Raw genomic sequence first — 18,725 nt, 5'->3', positions numbered from 1 at the left:
CAGGGGTAAGTTTATTTTCTCCCGAGTTTTGTATGCATTCCGTCCGATCGGCCAATAACAACTCCTTATTTCTTTTGTCAGAGATGGGTGGAGGAGATTGCTGTCTCCAACCGCCTGGCCTTAGTAGATGAAGAACTAAGGCAACTGAAGGCGGCAGTCAGTCCGTCCGGCCCTCAAGGGCCCTCATATTCTGAGCTGCAAAAGGAACTGAAGAAAGCTCAAGATCTGTTGGCGGCTGAGCAGAAGAAGACGGCCGATCAGGCCCACGCCTTGGCCGAGTCCGAGCGACAGGTCAAGTCGCTCGACACAAAAATAACCCTGGCCACCACTCGAAAAAACACGGCCATCTCCGATCTGGAGAAAAAGAATGTGGAGGCTCGGGGCCTAGAGCAGAAGGTAAAGGGGCTGATGGATCAGCTCGATGGCGAGAAAGCAGGCCGCTCGGCTGACGCACTCAAGCATGTAGACGAGTTGAAAACTTTGCAGGAGTCCCTCGCTGCTTCTCAATTGGCCTTCAAAGAATACCAAGAGGCCGAGCCGAGTCGGGTAGCTGCCCTAAGACAAAGCTACATCCGTTCGCCCGAATTCTCGGAGAAAGTCTGCGAGCGGATGTACACGGCCTTCGACCTGGCTATGACCGCCACCACTACGTATCTGAAGTCTAAGGGTCTTCTTCCGGACTCCACTACTATTCCGGCCGGCGATCAAGTGGCGCTCCTGAACAACATTCCCAAGGACCTTTATGATTATATTGAGTAGACGTTTTTATATGTAATTAGGCCGCTCGGCCAAAAAATGATCCTTTCTTGTACTTAAGTCGTTCGGCTTAAAGTTTTATTTTTAATGCAATGCTTTCCTTTAGCGTACTTTGCCCTTTTGCTAGCTAATGTATGTGTTGTCTGCTCATCTATTATCACACCTCCATCATCCGAAAGGGATTTTTACGAAGTATTTGGCGTGACCCTTCCGCTCGACTAAATATGTAATATTCTGTTTTGATAGCAGAGATTGCTCGCTAGATGTCGATGAAGTATCTTTGGGTACTGGGCCGAGCGGAACGTAGAGACGGTCGAATGATATTGACGGCGAGTTTCTTGGACACCTGCAGTCCTTTTTATTGGCCTCATCTGCTCGAAGGGTTTATAGACACCGGCTCGTCTCTCGATATTTAACGTCGGAGCTCGACGGTCTTCCGCTCGGCGGGTTTATAAACGCCGGCTCGTCTCTCGATTTTTAACGTCGGAGCTCGACGGTCTTCCGCTCGGAGGGTTTATAGACGCCGGCTCATCTCTCGATTTTTAACGTCGGAGCTCGACGGTCTTCCGCTCGGCAGGTTTATAGACGCTGGCTCGTCTCTCGATTTTTAACGTCGGAGCTCGACGGTATTCCGCTCGGCGGGTTTATAGACGCCGGCTCGTCTCTCGATTTTTAACGTCGGAGCTCGACAGTCTTCCGCTTGGAGGGTTTATAGACGCCGGCTCGTCTCTCGATTTTTAACGTCGGAGCTCGACGGCCTTTAAGGCCAATTTGAACACCGCCGTTCGGCGAAGCTATTTGTCATCCTTTTTATCATTTTTGCTGCCTGCATTACAAGTACATAGGCGATCAAAATATACACAAAAACGAGTTACATCAGTGCACCTTTCACCCAGCTCGATAAGGTTGGAGATGATTCGTGCTCCACGGTCTGTCCAGCTGTCGCCCGTCTTCATCCTCCAAATAATAAGCGCCCGAGCGGAGCTTTTCAATGATTTTGAAGGGGTCTGCCCAAGAAGCCTCCAGTTTGCCGACGTTGCCGATCGGCTTTACTTTCTTCCAGACAAGGTCGCCTACTTGGAATGATCTGGGGATTACACGCCGATTGTAGTTTTGCTTCATCCGTTGCCAGTACGCCATCAGCCGGACGGACGCCTTGGCTCGCTCCTCGTCGACCAAATCCAGCTCCATGTTCCTCCGCTCGGCGTTGCCATCATCATAATTCTGGATCCGGATGGACTCGACGCCGACTTCGACAGGAATCACCGCTTCATCACCGTACACCAGATGGAAAGGCGTGACGCCCGTTCCTTCCTTTGGGGTTGTGCGGATGGCCCATAAGACACCAGGCACTTCATCCACCCAGCTTCCTCCCAAATGATCGAGCCGAGCGCGCAGAATACGAAGAATTTCCCGATTTGCTACTTCGGCTTAATTAACCATTGCTTTGAGGATACGCCACGGACGTGAAGTGTTGCTCGATGCCATAGCTTCTGCACCAATCTTCGAGCAACTTTCCTGTGAATTGCCGCCCGTTGTCTGAAACAAGTCGACGAGGGATGCCGAACCGACAGATGATGTGTTGCCAGATGAACTTCTTGACCATCTGCTCGGTGATCTTGGCTAGCGGCTCGGCCTCCACCCACTTGGAAAAATAATCAACCGCCACCAGTAAAAATTTCCACTATCCGGTCGCCATAGGAAACGGACCTACAATATCCATTCCCCATTGGTCGAATGGACAGGACACAGTAGCTGCCTTCATTTCTTCCGCCGGTCGGTGAGAGAAATTATGATACCTTTGACAAGAAAGGCAAGTCGCGACGGTCCGAGCGGCGTCTGCTTGTAAAGTTGGCAGAAGTATCCGGCCAGCAGGATTTTCTTAGCCAGCGATCGTCCGCCCGGATGCCCTCCGCAGGATCCCTGATGCACTTCTTGGAGGATGTACGCTGCGTCTTCCGAGCTCACGCATTTCAACAGTGGGCGAGAGAAAGCCTTCTTGTATAGTTGGTCTCCAATGAGCGTGAACCGACCGGCTCTCCTCCTTAGTAGCTGTGCCTTATCCCGATCGGACGGTGTAGCACCCGAGCGGAGAAACTCCATGATGGGTGTCCGCCAGTCGCTCGGGAACGAGAGGCCCTCCATCCGGTCGACGTGCGTCACCAAAGATACTTGTTCAACTGGCTGCTGGATGGCGACCGACGTTATTGAGCATGCGAGTTTCCGCTCGGGGTATCTTCTGGATAATAACCTCTCTAAAGTCGGCCTTGAGTTTCTTGAAGGCTTGAGCGTAAAGCTTGAGCCGAGCGTTGTTGATTTCAAAAGAGCCTGAGAGTTGTTGAGCGGCCAATTGGGAGTCTGAATGTAGCGTCACCCGTCCAGCCCCTACATATCGGGCAGCCTGTAAGTCGGCTATAAGAGCCTCATACTCCGCTTCATTATTTGTAGCTCGATAATCCAGCCGGACGGACAAGTGCATCTTTTCTTCTTGAGGGGAGAGTAATAATACGTCAATCCCGCTTTCGAGCTGAGTGGACGATCCATCCACGAATATTTTCCACATGACTTCGAGTTCTGGCCTTTGTACTTCAGTGACGAAATCTGCCAAGCACTGTGCCTTTATCGCCTAACGGGGCTGGTATTGAATATCAAATTCGCTCAACTCCGTTGTCCATTTGATGAGCCGCTCGGACGCTTCTGGATTCAACAGCACTCTTCCCAGTGGACTGTTCGTCCGGACGATGATAGTATGAGCCAAGAAATAGGGACGGAGGCGCCGAGCGGCGAGGACCAAAGCCAAAGCCAGTTTCTCGAGCCCAGTGTAGCGAGATTCAGCATCTTTTAAAATATGGCTCAGAAAATATACAAGTTCTTCTCCGCTCGCCCTTACTAGTGCCGAGCCGACGGCTTGCTCGGTTGAGGATAATTAGATACAAAGTGGCTCACCCGCAGCTGGCTTGGCTAGTACCGGAAGAGAATTCAGATATGTCTTCAGATCTTTGAACGCCCGATCGCATTCTTCGTCCCAGTGAAACTTGGAGGCTTTGCGCAAGATTTTGAAAAAAGGCAGGCTCTGATCGGTAGTCTTGGAGATGAATCTGGACAGGGCAGTTATCCGACCGGTCAAACGCTGCACTTCCCTCAGATTTCTTGGAGGCGACATATCTTGTAAGGCTTTCACTTTGCTGGGATTTGCTTCGATGCCCCGCTCGGTCACTATGTAACCCAAGAAACGCCCTCCTTTTGCTCCGAACAGGCACTTCTGAGGGTTTAACTTAACGCCATATTTCCGCAGCGTTCGGAAAGTTTCCTCCATATCTTTAAATAGGTCGGCCGATCGAACAGATTTGATAAGAATGTCATCCACATATACTTCGAGGTTTCGCCCGATCTGCTCCTTGAACACTTTGTTCATCAAGCGCTGATAAGTGGCTCCCGCGTTCTTCAATCCGAACGACATCACATTATAGCAATAGGTGCCGTCGGCTGTGACGAAGCTAACTTTTTCTTGATCTTCCCGGGCGAGCGGCACTTGATGATATCCCTGATAAGCGTCGAGCATGCATATCAACTCGCAGCCGGCCGCACTTCTCCCACTTTGTCCTCAACGGGGAACTTGATCTTCTGGTGGAAGGTGGAGACGGCCGCTCGGAATTCACTGAGAGCTGGTCGCCCCAATATGACGTTGTATGCCGACGGAGAGTCCACCACGATGAAGTTTGCGGTTCGCGTCCTTCTGAATGGCTCTTCTCCCAGCGAAATAGCCAATCGTATTTGTCCGACCGGCTGAACTTCGTTGCCCATAAATCCGTAAAGGGGGGTCGTCATGGGCAGCAGCTCGGCCCGATCAATTTGTAGTTGGTCGAAGGCCTTTTTGAATATGATATTGACCGAGCTTCCTGTGTCAATAAAGACGCGGTAAATAGTGTAATTGGCAATTACCGCTTTGATGAGGAGAGCGTCGTCGTGTGGCACTTCAACCCCTTCCAAGTCCCTGGGCCCGAAACTAATTTCGGGTCCGCTCACCCATTCCTGGCTGCAGCCGACCGCATGGATCTGGAGCTGCCGGACGCTCGCCTTCCTTGCTCGGTTGGAATCTCCTCCGGTCGGACCACCAGCTATGATGTTGATCTCGCCTCGGGAAGTATTACTTCTATTTTCTTCTTCCCGAGCGGACGGTCGGGGTCGTTCCCTAGACATCCGGAGATTCTCCCGCCTCGAAGAGCGATGCCGCTCGGGAGTCTGTTGTTGTCGCCTGTCAGCTATCGTCCGATCGGCTTCACGAGGCCTCTGTCGCCTGTCGGCTGATGGCGATCGACGACCGCCACCACTGGGAACGGGGTGGGCAATTAGAGGAAGACTCCGGCAATCCCTGGTGTTATGTGTGTTCGTCCGGTGGAAGGAGCAGAACATTGGGGTCTATTTCTTCTTTGGCTTGGGCCGCACGGCAGCTACCTTTTGCACGTGGGACCTAGCATGGGGGGAGCGGATTGCTTCGGCCCTCTGGGTGGCTGATGAGCAGCGTGTGGCTTCCGCTCGGTAGGAGGAGCCCGCTCGGTTGGAGTTTCTTTTTTCTAGGCCGCTTGGGCTTCCTCCACGTTGATGTATTCGTTGGCCCGGTGTAGCATATGGTCGTAGTCTCGCGGCGGCTTCCGAATGAGTGATCGGAAGAAATCCCCATCCACGAGGCCTTGTGTGAAGGCATTCATCATGGTCTCCGAGGTGGCCGTTGGAATATCCATGGCCACTCTGTTGAACCGCTGGATGTAGGCTTGGAGCGATTCGCAGGCTTCCTATTTGATGGCAAACAGACTAACACTGGTTTTTTGATAGCGCCAACTGCTTGCGAAGTGGTGGAGGAAGGCCGTACGGAAATCTTTGAAGCTTGTGATAGATCCGTCCGGCAACCTCCGAAACCACCGTTGAGCCGATCCAGAGAGGGTGGTGAGGAAAACCCGACACTTCACCCCATCTGTGTATTGATGCAGGGTTGCAGTGTTATTAAACTTACCCAAATGATCATCCGGGTCGGTGGTTCCATTGTATTCACCGATCGTCGGAGGCACATAGTGCTTGGGCAGAGGGTCTTGTAGAATAGCCTCTGAAAATTAGCGGTTAATCCGCTCGGGCGATGCGTCCGCTCGGGGGGCTTTTCCTTTTCTGTTATCACGTCTTGGCATTTCATCCGAAGAAGATCCCCGATCTCGATTAGTTGCTGTGGCTTCAGGAGTGCGGAATAGGGCCCGATGGAATGCAACGGTGGCCTGAGGTGCTTCCGCTCGGCCGCCTGATGCTGATGTTGCTTGCTGCTCTGCCTGCTCAGCTTGTGACTTTTGTCTCTGTTCCATAAGCTTAGCGGCTCTTGTCTCGATCAACGCGTCGAGTTCCTCGGTGGAAAGCATCACCGAGTGTTGTCGTCCAGCTTCGTCCATTGCTTCCGATCGGATGCAGGAACGTTCCCACAGATGGCGCCAAATTGATCCTGTCCGAACGCTGAATCAACGGACGCTGGGCACGTGGCGCTCTCCGAGTCGCTGACGTGGATCTCCGACCGGTCGTACGGTCCTTCGGCGAACCTGCAAGGAAGTCGGGCCGGGAAGGGGTTCCCGGCGACGACCCTCCGACGCTCAAGTCAGATAAAGCTCAACAAGAAAGTGGCTCCAAGAATCGTAGAACGCGTACCTCCGGCGAAGGATGAGGGCCTTTATATAGGGCTGTGGAGAAGCGAGTGTACACATACCGAGGTGTACACGTGTCCTCAGCCCATACCCCAGTAAGGGCCTGTAAGTGAGCTTACCTGACCCCATACTGCTACAGTTCAAGCACGTCTTCGATGGGACAGCGGAACCCCCTGTCGTAAGATTTGGAGTATGGCCTAAACGTAGAACATGCCTGCTGTCAGAAAAAGATGTCCCTTGTCCTTTTCCCCTTGCTCCCGGCCGAGCGTCCGGCCGGCCAGCCTCTGCCTTACGTCCGGCCGGACACATATAGTGGTCTACTTGGGGATTCTCGGTAATGTGCTTTGTGGAGTCTGTTAGCAGTATGCTACCTCATGTTTTCGGCCGAGCGTGCCCTCCGCTCGGCCCTACGATCCTGTTCCATGAGCGCCGGGGCCCAGCTTCCTGCTAGGGCGCCTTTTGCCATCAGTTAGACACCGGCCGGCCGACCGGGCGATCGACCCACCCTTCTCCGGTCGGCCACATGACCCTTTGATTTCCACGTTGCGTTGACTCCCCAGAACGGGGGTCCCCTGTTCTTACCGCCGGATCACAGGTCTTTTTGGATCAAATGCGTGCAACGCCGCATCGTTTTGCCTCTCAGGAGACTCAAGACCCTAATAATCCCCCTGATCCGTAGATTGTCATAGGTATTTTGATGTTTAACTTTTTAATTTTTTTTTTGTTCAACATTGCCATAGTTATCAATTTTAAACTATTTCTAACATTGTATTATATCTTTTTAGGAACGTTGATATCTATACAATATTATCATCATATATCCAAACTAGCACTCAGGTATGCCAAATAAATTCATAATATTATATTTAATATGTTACTCATAATTGTGTATTACTTTATTCTTTATTTTATTAGTAATCTATCATATTAACATTTTTGCAGGATTGATTACTACTCATAAGCTTAGGATTGGATTTTCTTTGCTAGAAGGTGTTGTATTGTATTTTTAAATTTCAGATGTTGTAGTACTATACAATCAGTGTTTATGGTTAGAGATGTTTGGATATTTATCTTTGTTATTTGATTGGATATTTAGCTTTAGTTTTGTGCTTAGATTATTGTTATTGGAGATGTTGTAGGAATTTATTGTGCTTGGATTGGATATTTGGTTTGATATTTACATTCATATATTATTTTGTATTGTTATTGTCTAATTGTGTATGTATTGTGTTGTTTGAAAACCATTGTATGTGATGGTTTAGATTGATATGAAATGTAAACAACGATGACTGCAGAAACTGATTGGTGCTGGTGAAATTTTCAGGTATTAGAGACGGAATATTAAAATTCCGTCTCTAATTAGAGACGAAATTTTAATATTCTGTCTCTAATTTCACCTTGGAAATTACTGTATTATCGATACTTAGCGACGGAACTTTAATTTTCTGTCGTTGAGTGACCTGAATTTGTCTGAAATGTCGATAGCTTGCTACGGAATATAAAAAAAAAATCCGTCTCTAATTAGAGACGGAATATTAAAATTTCGTCTCAAATTAGAGGCGAAAATTTAATATTCCGTCTCTAATTAGAGACAGAATATTAATCTAACTAGAGACGGAATTTCATGGTTAGCGATTGATGATTAAATTACCGTCGCTAAATTTTAGAGACGGAATATATATCCCGTTGCTAAATTTAGAGACGGAATATATATTCCGTCTCTAACTAGCGATGGAATTTAAAATTCCGTCTCTAAATACAGTCAGCGACAAAACTCGTAGCGATGCAGTGAATCCGTCACTAATCTAATTTAGCGACGGAAAATTCCGTCTCTAATGCTGAATTTTTTTGTAGTGATCCAAGTCTTTTGCAGAAGGACTCAAATGCAGCTCTGGGAAGTATTTTGTGAAGATATCAGCAATATTCTCCCGACTCCGTACTTCTAATGCTGAGATTGTTCCATCAAGAACCTTTTCCCGAATAAAGTGATCCTCCAACTCGATATGTTTTGTTCTCGCATGACATACGGGATTCGTTGCCAGCTTTATAGCACTCTTGTTATCCCCGAAGATCGCAGTTTGCTTGACAATGGGTAAATGCAAGTCATCAATGAGTCTCTGAAGCCAAATACCTTCTTGTGTAACAAGAGCAGCCGCTTTGTATTCAGCCTTAGTAGTTGAGAGAGAAACAAAAGCTTGTTTTTTACTGCACCAAGAAATTGCAGTACAACCACAAAAGAAAACATAGCCCAAAGTAGACCTTCGATCATCCAAGTCACCTTCAAAATCTGCATCCGTATACACAATCAATGAAAACTCAGCATTCTTCTTAAAGAGAAGTCCCATATCTTGAGTTGCATGTACATACTTCAGAATCTTCTTTGCAGCTTCTAAATGACCCTTCCTTGGAGAAGAAAGAAATCTGCTGATAAGTCCAACAGAAAAGGAGATATCCAGCCTTGTAATGGTTAGATACAAGAGACTACCAACAACTGCACGATATGGCCGAGCATCTAGGAGAACAGAACCTTCTTCACGTCTGAGTTTTGTGTCCAAATCAAGCGGGGTCATTCTAGTTTTACTTTTCTTCTGACCAAACCTCTCAACCAATTTCATGGCATAACCTTTTTGAGACACAAAAATACCATCTTCTCTATTTTCCACTTCTAGGTCAAGAAAGTGACGAAGTTCTCCCAAACTTTTCATGTCAAAGCGAACAGAGAGTTCATCTTGTAGCTTCTCAATCTCTCTTTCATTGTTTCTAGTTATTACCATATCATCTACATATAAAAAAAACAACCACATGCAAGTCTCCTTTACATTTAGCAAACAAGCTAGAATCTGAGTTAGAAGCTTCGTGTAGGATCGAAAAGAATTTAGATATCTCCACAATGACATGATATTGTCCACTTTAAACCTAAGCCCTAATGATTTTGCTCTTGGGCTCTCCCCAAAAGGCATCATGCCAATGGATATATTTTTTCTCTTATAAACCCATGATCTTTCCCATGTGTTTTCAGTATGGGACTATGTTTGCAACCTTGCAACCCCAACAATCCCCCCCCCCCCTCTCAAACAAAGGACCACAAGCTTCCCATGTTCCTTGCCTAGCCGCAACTAGGACTTCCTGCCTGGTGTCTAGTCCTCTTGATCCGAATATAGGAGCCCCACTTTCTTTGTTCAAGGTCAATATTGTACCCACATGGCTCAATCAGACCATAGCTCTTGTACACAATCGGCGGTTAAACCTTCTGACAGTTCGGGCTCTGATACCAATTGTAGGATCGAAAAGAATTTAGATATCTCCATAATGACATGATATTGTCCATTTTGGGCCTAAGCCCTCATGGTTTTGCTCTTGGGCTCTCCCCAAAAGGCCTCATGTCAATGGAGATATCTTTTCTCTTATACACCCATGATCTTTCCCATGTGTTTTCAATATGAGACTATGTTTGCAACCTTGCAACCCCAACACTTCGTACCCACAGAAATGGAGATATTGAGAAATTTTCCCATACCAGGCTCTTGGAGCTTGCTTTAAACCGTAAAGAGCCTTCTTAAGCTTGCAAACATAATTGGGATGATCGCTGGAAATATACCCGGGTGGTTACTTCATATAGATGTCTCGATCGAGCTCTTCATACAAAAAAGCATTCCTCACATCGAGCTGCCACAACTTCCAGTTATAAGAGGCTGTCATGGCTAATATAACTTTAACAGAAATCATTTTAGCCACTGGACTAAAAGTTTCTTCATAGTCCTCTCCATATTTCTGAGAGAAACCCCTAGCAACTAGCCTTGCTTTGAACGAGTCAATATTGCCATCGACCTTTCTTTTAACTCGAAATGCCCATTTACATGATAATATAGGTGCCCACATTTTCAAGCTTTGGAACCAACATCCAAGTTTGATTCTTTTTTAGAGCATCCATTTCTTCATCCATAGCACACTTCCACTCTTTAATTTCTTTGTCTTCTTTATAGCACGATGGCTCATCATCATCAACAGGGCTTGTGAAGAATCAAGAATAGGTACTAATAAAGTTCTCATCTGTATAGCGAGCTGGTTTGGTGATGTTCCTCCGGGGTCTATGAGAATTTTCAACATCAATAATTTCTTCTTCCTGTTGTGCTTGAGATTGATTTGAACTCCCCCTTTCACTGTGCTCCTCTCTAAGTTCTTCTTGCTGATGATGAGATTGAGGCCGATTCAAGACCTCTCTTCCTTTTTGTCCCTCCCTGGACGATGAAGAAGAACTAGAGATATCATTTATTGAACAGGGAAGATTTATTGATTTATGCTTGAAACTTTTAGAATCTCCATATATAGGTGCAGCTCCATAATACCATGAAACTTCATCAAATACGACATCTCTTGAAACTACAAATCGATGACTTGTAGGATCCAAGCACTTCCAACCCTTTTTCCTTTCATCATATCCAACAAAGATGTATTTCCTTGTCTTTGCATCTAATTTACTCCTTTTAGATTCTGGTACATGGACATAGCAAATGGAACCAAACACCCTTATATGCTTGACATTTGGCTTCTTCCCAGAGCTCGTAAGGAGACTTCTTGTTTGTTGGAGACTGAGGTAATCTGTTGATAACATTTGCTGCACACATCATTCCTTCTTCCTAAAAGGCCTTGGGAAAATTCTTTGCATGCAACCAACTCTTGCAAGTCTCAGTGAGATGTCGAATCTTTCGCTCAATCACTCCATTTTGCTGAGGAGTGTCAGCACAAGAAAGCTCTCTTTTGATGCCATTTTCACAGCAAAAAGATGAGAACTCATTTGAAGTGAACTCTCCTCTGTTATCTGTCCTTAACCGTTTTATCTTGGTACCAAGTTCAGCTTCAACTATTCATGACTTCAGACTTTCGCTTGACAAAATAGACCCAAGTAAATCTCGTAAAGTCATCAATAAAGATTAGCATGTAAGAATAACCAAAAAAGGAAGGAGTCTTTGTTGGATCACTGTGAATGAGTTGAAGAGGACCCTCACACTTTGATATTGATCTTTCAAAAGGAAGTCGATGTGCCTTCCCATACTAACATCCTTCACATATATGACCTTTGCTGAAGTTATTTAATTGAGGCAACCCATCAACTAATTCCATCTTCACCATAGCCTTTTAACTTCTCCATGTTGACATGCCCAAGTCTAGCATGTCAAATAGCGGGATTATCATTGCTACTCATCTTTTCCACATACAAATTTGAAGTAGACAAAACAAATAATCATTTACTCTCCTGTCGGTGTGAACCACATCAGCTTTCAACTCCTTGATATCCCGGAGAAACTTCATATCATGGGGTCCGAATAGCATGAAATGTCCAGCATCAACAGCATTTGCCACTGAAAACATATTCTTACGCATGCCTGGAACATGGTACACATTGTCAAGCATTATCGGGTCTTGGTGCTTTCCATTTATGATCACCGTGCCTTGATTCTTCACTTGATGGACTGTATTATCAGCTATAACAATAGCTTGACGACCGCTGTATTGTTTAGGGTTAGAGAATTTTGTGTCGTTCCCAATGAGATGATTCCCACAGCCTGAGTCAACAATCCAATCCTTGTCAAAATTGATTGAGTTCATAGCATCGATAGTCTTATTTTCAGCCATAAAGCATTTTCCCCAATCTTCTTCATCATCAATCAGTTCAGTACCAGCCACATTACCTTCCTTTAGCTTTACTCGACAATTCTTCTTTATATGAAAAAATTTTCCACATCGATAACACTGGATGCTTTTCCTACCAGATTGATTTAGAGAATAATCTTTTTCAGTGTCAAAAATCGAATCCTTGTTATTTTCCACCCCCTATAATCCTTCTTCGTCATTACAAGAGCAGCTCCTTTTGATTCCTTCAAAGAGACTTCAACCATTTTCTTGGCCAAGGATTCTTGGGATGATAATAGGCTCTCTAGTTCCTCTAAGGATGGTTGTTGAGCCCAACCTTGGACTGATGTTACGAATGGAATGTATTCTGGTCTTAGTCCATGAACAATATTTCTCTGAATTCGAGCTTCTGAGATAGCTTCCTCTGGATTTAACAAGGAAATCTCCGAACAAAGATTCTTAACTTTCAAGAAGTACTCTGACATAGATAGATTACCTTGAGTAGCTTTTGCCAAATCATTTTCCGAGTGTTGCAACCGAGCCTCATCCTTCTTATTGAACAACTTATCAAATGTTTGCTATATCTCATGAGCAGATTTGCATGTTACTATATGATCAAACAGGCTAGGTATGATGAATCTCTTCAAGACAAACTCAGCCTTTGCATTTAACTACTTCCATTTCTTGAGATTGTTCGAGTTATCAGCCGTGACTTCTGGACATGTGTTATTGTTTCCATTTACAATATCCCACAGATCTTGTCCAACAAGATATGACTCCATACAACTCCTCCAAACCTTGTAATTTGACTGGTTAAGCAACTCAATACCAAGCCCACCAGCACGACCATTCAGATCCATTTGTGGCACCGACTGAATCCTTCACCAAGGGTTGTTAACACACAAAATTACCAATCGCTATGACCCTTGTGGCTCTAATACCAAGTGAAACAAAAATAGTTGTACAACAATTAGTTCCTGCTGGCCCAAGATCTAGAACCAAACTTGTGAAGGAAACAACCAAGAAATAGAGAACAATACCGAGTAACGTATAGCAAGCAGAGGAATTTTACTAATATGAAAAACTCTAAAAACCCCCAATCTTGAATTACACCCATGAAGCATAAAAAGAGAACAAGTCTACCTTGAAAAACTAAGTCCACTTTATGGAAAGAGAGCATAATAATATATGCTACCTAATTGACAGCTAATAATAATCATTTCCAATAAAAATCAGCTTTAATAACTTAACACGGATGATATGGAAAGTATGAAGATTGGTTAATCAGAGGAGTTGTAACTGCCACATAAAGATAGCAATGGAGGTAATCCTGGGATGTGGAGATAAGGGAGTTAGTGAGATCATGGGCATATGGAGATAAAGGGTTAGTAGGAGATCAAAACTTCACCCATATAAATACTCATATACCTATCGAAAGAAAATCCTCAAGACAAATTCTCGGTAAAATTATTTTGGTAATGAAGGAGAAGTCACATATCAATATTTAAGGAGTGCGGTAAATGGACTTATTATGCAAATTATGAGTTCCGAAAGTGATAATTTTATTTTCTGAAAATTATTTTATTTCACTACTATTATTACCAATTGTTGGATTATTACTGATTACTATCATTATAAGATTTTAGGTACTAAATTGATCATGAACTAAATGATGGGAATACGTATTCTGAATACTAGTGATTACTGAATTACTACTTATTACCGACCTCTCCTCTAGGAGGGATAATTTTATAGGGTTGATATCAGTTTAAGACATGAGGAACATGATTTAATTTTAGTGTCTACACTGACATCTGTGTTGAGATTTTTAGTTATTTTATCTTTGAAAAACTACCACTTTTCAAGAACTATAGTATTTGTGCTTTATCCCCCACTTATTGAGTGACTTCCAAATCACTCACCTCTTACAATCCGTTTCAGTTAGAGACGAAATTGGAACCACGAATGAGATCGAGGATCGAGAGTAAGTTGAGTTATGGGGATGGTGAATCGACTCCAATTATTGATTAGAATTCTACTACAATAATGAACTCAAAATTTAAGTGAATGTAATTTAATTTGTTCGAATGGTGAAAACAGTGTACCGTTTATTTTGAGAATAAAAAGACTGGTTTTCTTTGGCAATTACGATACTAATGAGGCTAGTTATTTTTTAATTTTAGGTTTGAAAGTAACGCTGATGTCAGTCGCGGGGCATGACAGAGAGTAATGATGAGTATGCCAATTAGCCTGCAAGACAATGGCATGCGGTTGAAGCAGGCATGCCATGGCATGCAAATTATAGTGGTCGTTTTGGTGCACACTGAACACGCACGTCACTACAAGAAATTTGGGATTTAACAACACTCAATAGACAACGATTTTTTAAAAAATTGTTATCGTTTTCCATTTAACAACAGCTTTATTGAAAACCATTGTTGTTGCCAGTTTTTTTTTATAAAAATGATAACAGTTTTTAAATAACCGTTGTCTTATATATGTTAAAGACAATAATTTTTTAAAATTGTTGTCTATGAGCTTATTTTTTTGGGCCTACGACAACGGTTTTAGTCAACCGTTGTCTATTAGCATTACTTACATAGTAATAACAATGGTTTTATTAAACTATTGCCTATGTGCATATTTTGAGATATAAGACAATGACATTATCTTGAAAAATTTATTATTTTTTTCTCACATATGTATTCTTTTAACAACATGCAAACTTAAACTTAATAAATTTAATTTATTTTACTTAATAAATTTAATATTATTAAAAATTTATGAATTTTTAAATCATACACTATGACTTACGACAATGGTTTTGGTTTTTGTCTTTGAAATATTTTTATACTTATTTTATTTCTTTTTCTATATTTCTTTTTCTTAAGTTTTATTCCTTAGACCTAAAACCTAAAACCCGTTGAAGCCCAAACTTTAATGGGCGCCTTTGTCTCCATCACATTCCTCTTCCCCTTAGATCTGCTACCTTAGCGACTCTTTAGTGTCGGCCCCATGAATATAAAGGGAGGTTCATATAGATATATAGATCATAGACGCATGACAAGATAAACCCAGGCCAACCATTCCTCTTCCCCACTTCCTCTCTTCATTGCCAAAATATTCACTGCCTTCGTCTTCACGCTCGCTAGGTGGGCTGCTCGCGAGGCGGGCTTCTTGCAGCGGTCGTTCGTTGCTCAACCTGGAGTAGCGATAGGGGAGGAAGAGAAGCGTATCCTGGCCACGGTGACCTTCCGATCCAGCATGGGCCCTTCCGTCATAGTTTGTTGCAGGCTCGTAGTTGGGAACACTGAAATCACTCATCGACGAGGATAAAGGAAGGGGGAAGGATAGGTATGATGGCCCTGATGGTGGCGGGCAACTTCGTGCTGTTGTTCTTCTTGATGCCACTTCTGGCATCGATTCCGGCTTGGGCAATGGGGCCGCCGCTGGTGTTGGGGGCGTGCTGATGATTAAGATGGTAGTGGAGGTGGAATGGGAGAACACGAGGGAAGCCATCTCCGCCTTCATCACCATCATTTTGATGCCCCTCACCTACTCAATTACATACGACCTCATCGGTGGCATTGCCACCTACATCGTCCTCCGTCTTTGCGAATACATCTGCTCTGTTCTCATCAAGAGCTTCCATCTTCTCTGCAATAGCTCTGCTTTATTACCTTGTTCGATCAATGTGGATGGTAAGCAGTAGATTGAGTTTAATGATCAAGAACCTGTATAACACAATTAACTTTTAACATCCAAAAGACATATCAAAAAACAGAGCAGAGCAAAAGTTACAAATGTTTGGATTTTTCTCTATTTTGTTTGTTTTATTGTTATTGTAGTAACTAGTGAATGCTGCTTCTATTGTATGTACTTGCACTTTTAAGTTGCTTTGTTCTATTATTTTGTTTCTAGTGTAGGAAAATTATTGGCACTAGCTTTAACCTTTAGCAAACTTCCTCCATTTTCTGGTGTGGGAAAATTATTGCTTTTCTCTTTTATTTTTAGCAATAATGATAATGTGCTCTAATTTTTTATGATTACATAGGCGTATAATTTATTTGAAACTCTTTAGCTATGACCATTGGTCTTGGCATTATGCATGTATTAGAAATAATGCATGAAACACATCTAACAAGATTAAAATATGCAGCATCCAATTAAGAAATAACTGCTTCAATAAAGTAATGTATGAAAATAATGACAATTTGTTGTTTATGATTGCAACTTAGTCCACTTGTTATCTTATACATAGCTTCTTGTTGCAGACTATTATTTATTATTCTAATTGTAGGGCATATAAGCCTTTCTTCTGATTGTAACTTCATTATTTATTATAGGCCAAACAATTTTCATAAGTTGTAACTTAGCCCCTATTAAGTTACATTATAAACCTTGCTATGTTATTAGTTTTTCCATTATACTTATATGAATATGATTAGTTAGCACAAAATTAAGTGATTCTTTTGATGATACTATCTAGCTTGATGGTTTAGCATACAAAAAAGCTTTTCTTTGGTTTCCCAAAACACAACTCCAACTGTTGATGGACTAGTGAAAATTGCAGGCTGAGACTAAAGATGGTTATCTTTTGTCCATTCAACATGTTCATCATGGGAAAAATATTTTGGGAGAAAGACATGACCCTCCGGTTTTCCTCCAACATGGTCTTTTCAGGTATTAACTCAAATCCTTTTGATGTGGATGTCTCTCAAATTTGAACATTTGTTCATGTTATTTTCAGATTATTGTTCTTTTGTCTTCTCATGTGAGTAGGGTGAAGACATATAGTTCATGAATTCATTTAAGTAGTCACTAGATTTCATCCTTGCAGATAGTGGTTTTGATGTTAGGGTTGGTAATGTACACAGTAGAAGATGGAGCCATGGTCATACTAGTTTATTTGTTCATGAGAAGGGTTCTCTTTTTTTATTTCATTTCCTCAATAATACATAGTTATGTTCTCTCGTACTCTTTATATTAGAGTATTTTGATCATAATGTTATGTAGTCCTTTGACTATTTTTCTAGGCATATTGGTATTAGAGTTGGCAAGAATCGGCACAGAACGACTAGCAATCTATGATAAGTTATAGATTTTCTAAACTAGTAGCCCTTTATTGATGTTTATAGTTTAAATTTAGAATCTTATTCATGATTTTACACTTTTCATGCCATGTGTTGAAGCCAAAGAGGGGTTGAAATAAATTTACAAAAGCTTAAGAAGTTATATCAGCAAGACTTTATATCAATCTATTAGGTATACAATTATGATTTCTAATTTGTAATATATATATATTTATTTGAGCAGGAGTCCTCAATGGTACTGGAAGAATGTCAAAAAGCTAAAAAAAATGGAGACTTTAGCAGGTTAAGGAGTAATGGGAGCTACAGTGCTGCCTCTTCATCGACATCTAAGTAGAAAATCTCATGTTGTTGTATTGGTCTACCTTTGTTTTATTTGTGTCGGTACTTGTCATTATGTTAGATGCTTATAAAATTACTTCAGAATGTTATAAATATTATTTTTGAATATTAGAAAATTATATGTTAAATTGTATTTTCAAATTTTATATTTTAAATGATTTATAATACTAGAAAATTTTATATTATTAATTTTTTTTATCTAAAAAAAGACAACGATTTTTTACTGTTGTAAAACTGTTGTCTTCGCCTTCAAAGACAACATTTTTAAACTGTTGTCATTGAGTATCTCTTTTAACAACATGACATTTAATAACAGTTCTAAAGGGGCTACAACAACGGTGAAAAACTGTTGTTGTTAGACTTTTTTCTTGTAGCACTCAGTTTATATTGGAAAAAGAAGATTTGAGAATGAGTCGACTAGAGATCAAAGAAACTTGGGCATGCTATTTCGATAATAATCAGTTTAAGCTGCATGAAAAGGATCCTAAGGAAGGGAATTCTTAGACTTGCCATTCAAATTCGAAGAGCTAACAACCCAATTGTTTGGGGGTGAGTTAATGTACACACTGTTTTTAGTTGGCATGCTTCTTTGTTAGGAGTGCTGATGCTATAACTTGTTATTTAACTACTGTGCATTCTTCTAGTGCATGATTATCATGAGACTTTCAGTCGATCCATTAGCCAATTTACTTCCTGGTTGTGACTCTCAAAATCAGTTGAACTCTATCCATCAACAGAAAATAGGAATGTATTTTGGATTTTATCTAATTTCTACCAACTTCTTTAATGTCATTACTTGTGCTTTGAGGTGATCTTGATAAGAAAAATAAACGAGTCGAGAACACGAGGATAAAAAATAAATTTTCACATACATTCATTCATCATTACATATCCTATTTATAGGCTACTACATCACACTTATTCAAAAACCTACTAACTCTACTAACACCACAATGTTAACTACTAACACCGCATTACAACCATTATCTTATTATTTTTCCACCATTAACTCAATTACTAATTAAAACATGCCAACTCATCAATCCACTAACACCATATTACAACCATTATCATATTATTTCTCTTCCACTAACTTAATTAAAGCATGCCAACTTATCAACCCACTAATACACTAATTTTATCAACAATCTCTCTTAAATTGATATTCTAAATATAATAATCAGTTTAAAAAGTCACTTTTAAACTCCATCTAGAAACACCAAGTAGC

The sequence above is a fragment of the Zingiber officinale genome, chromosome 11A (assembly GCF_018446385.1).
Source record: "Zingiber officinale cultivar Zhangliang chromosome 11A, Zo_v1.1, whole genome shotgun sequence".
Lineage (NCBI taxonomy): Eukaryota > Viridiplantae > Streptophyta > Magnoliopsida > Zingiberales > Zingiberaceae > Zingiber > Zingiber officinale.
Note: the sequence above shows the minus strand (reverse complement) of the source record.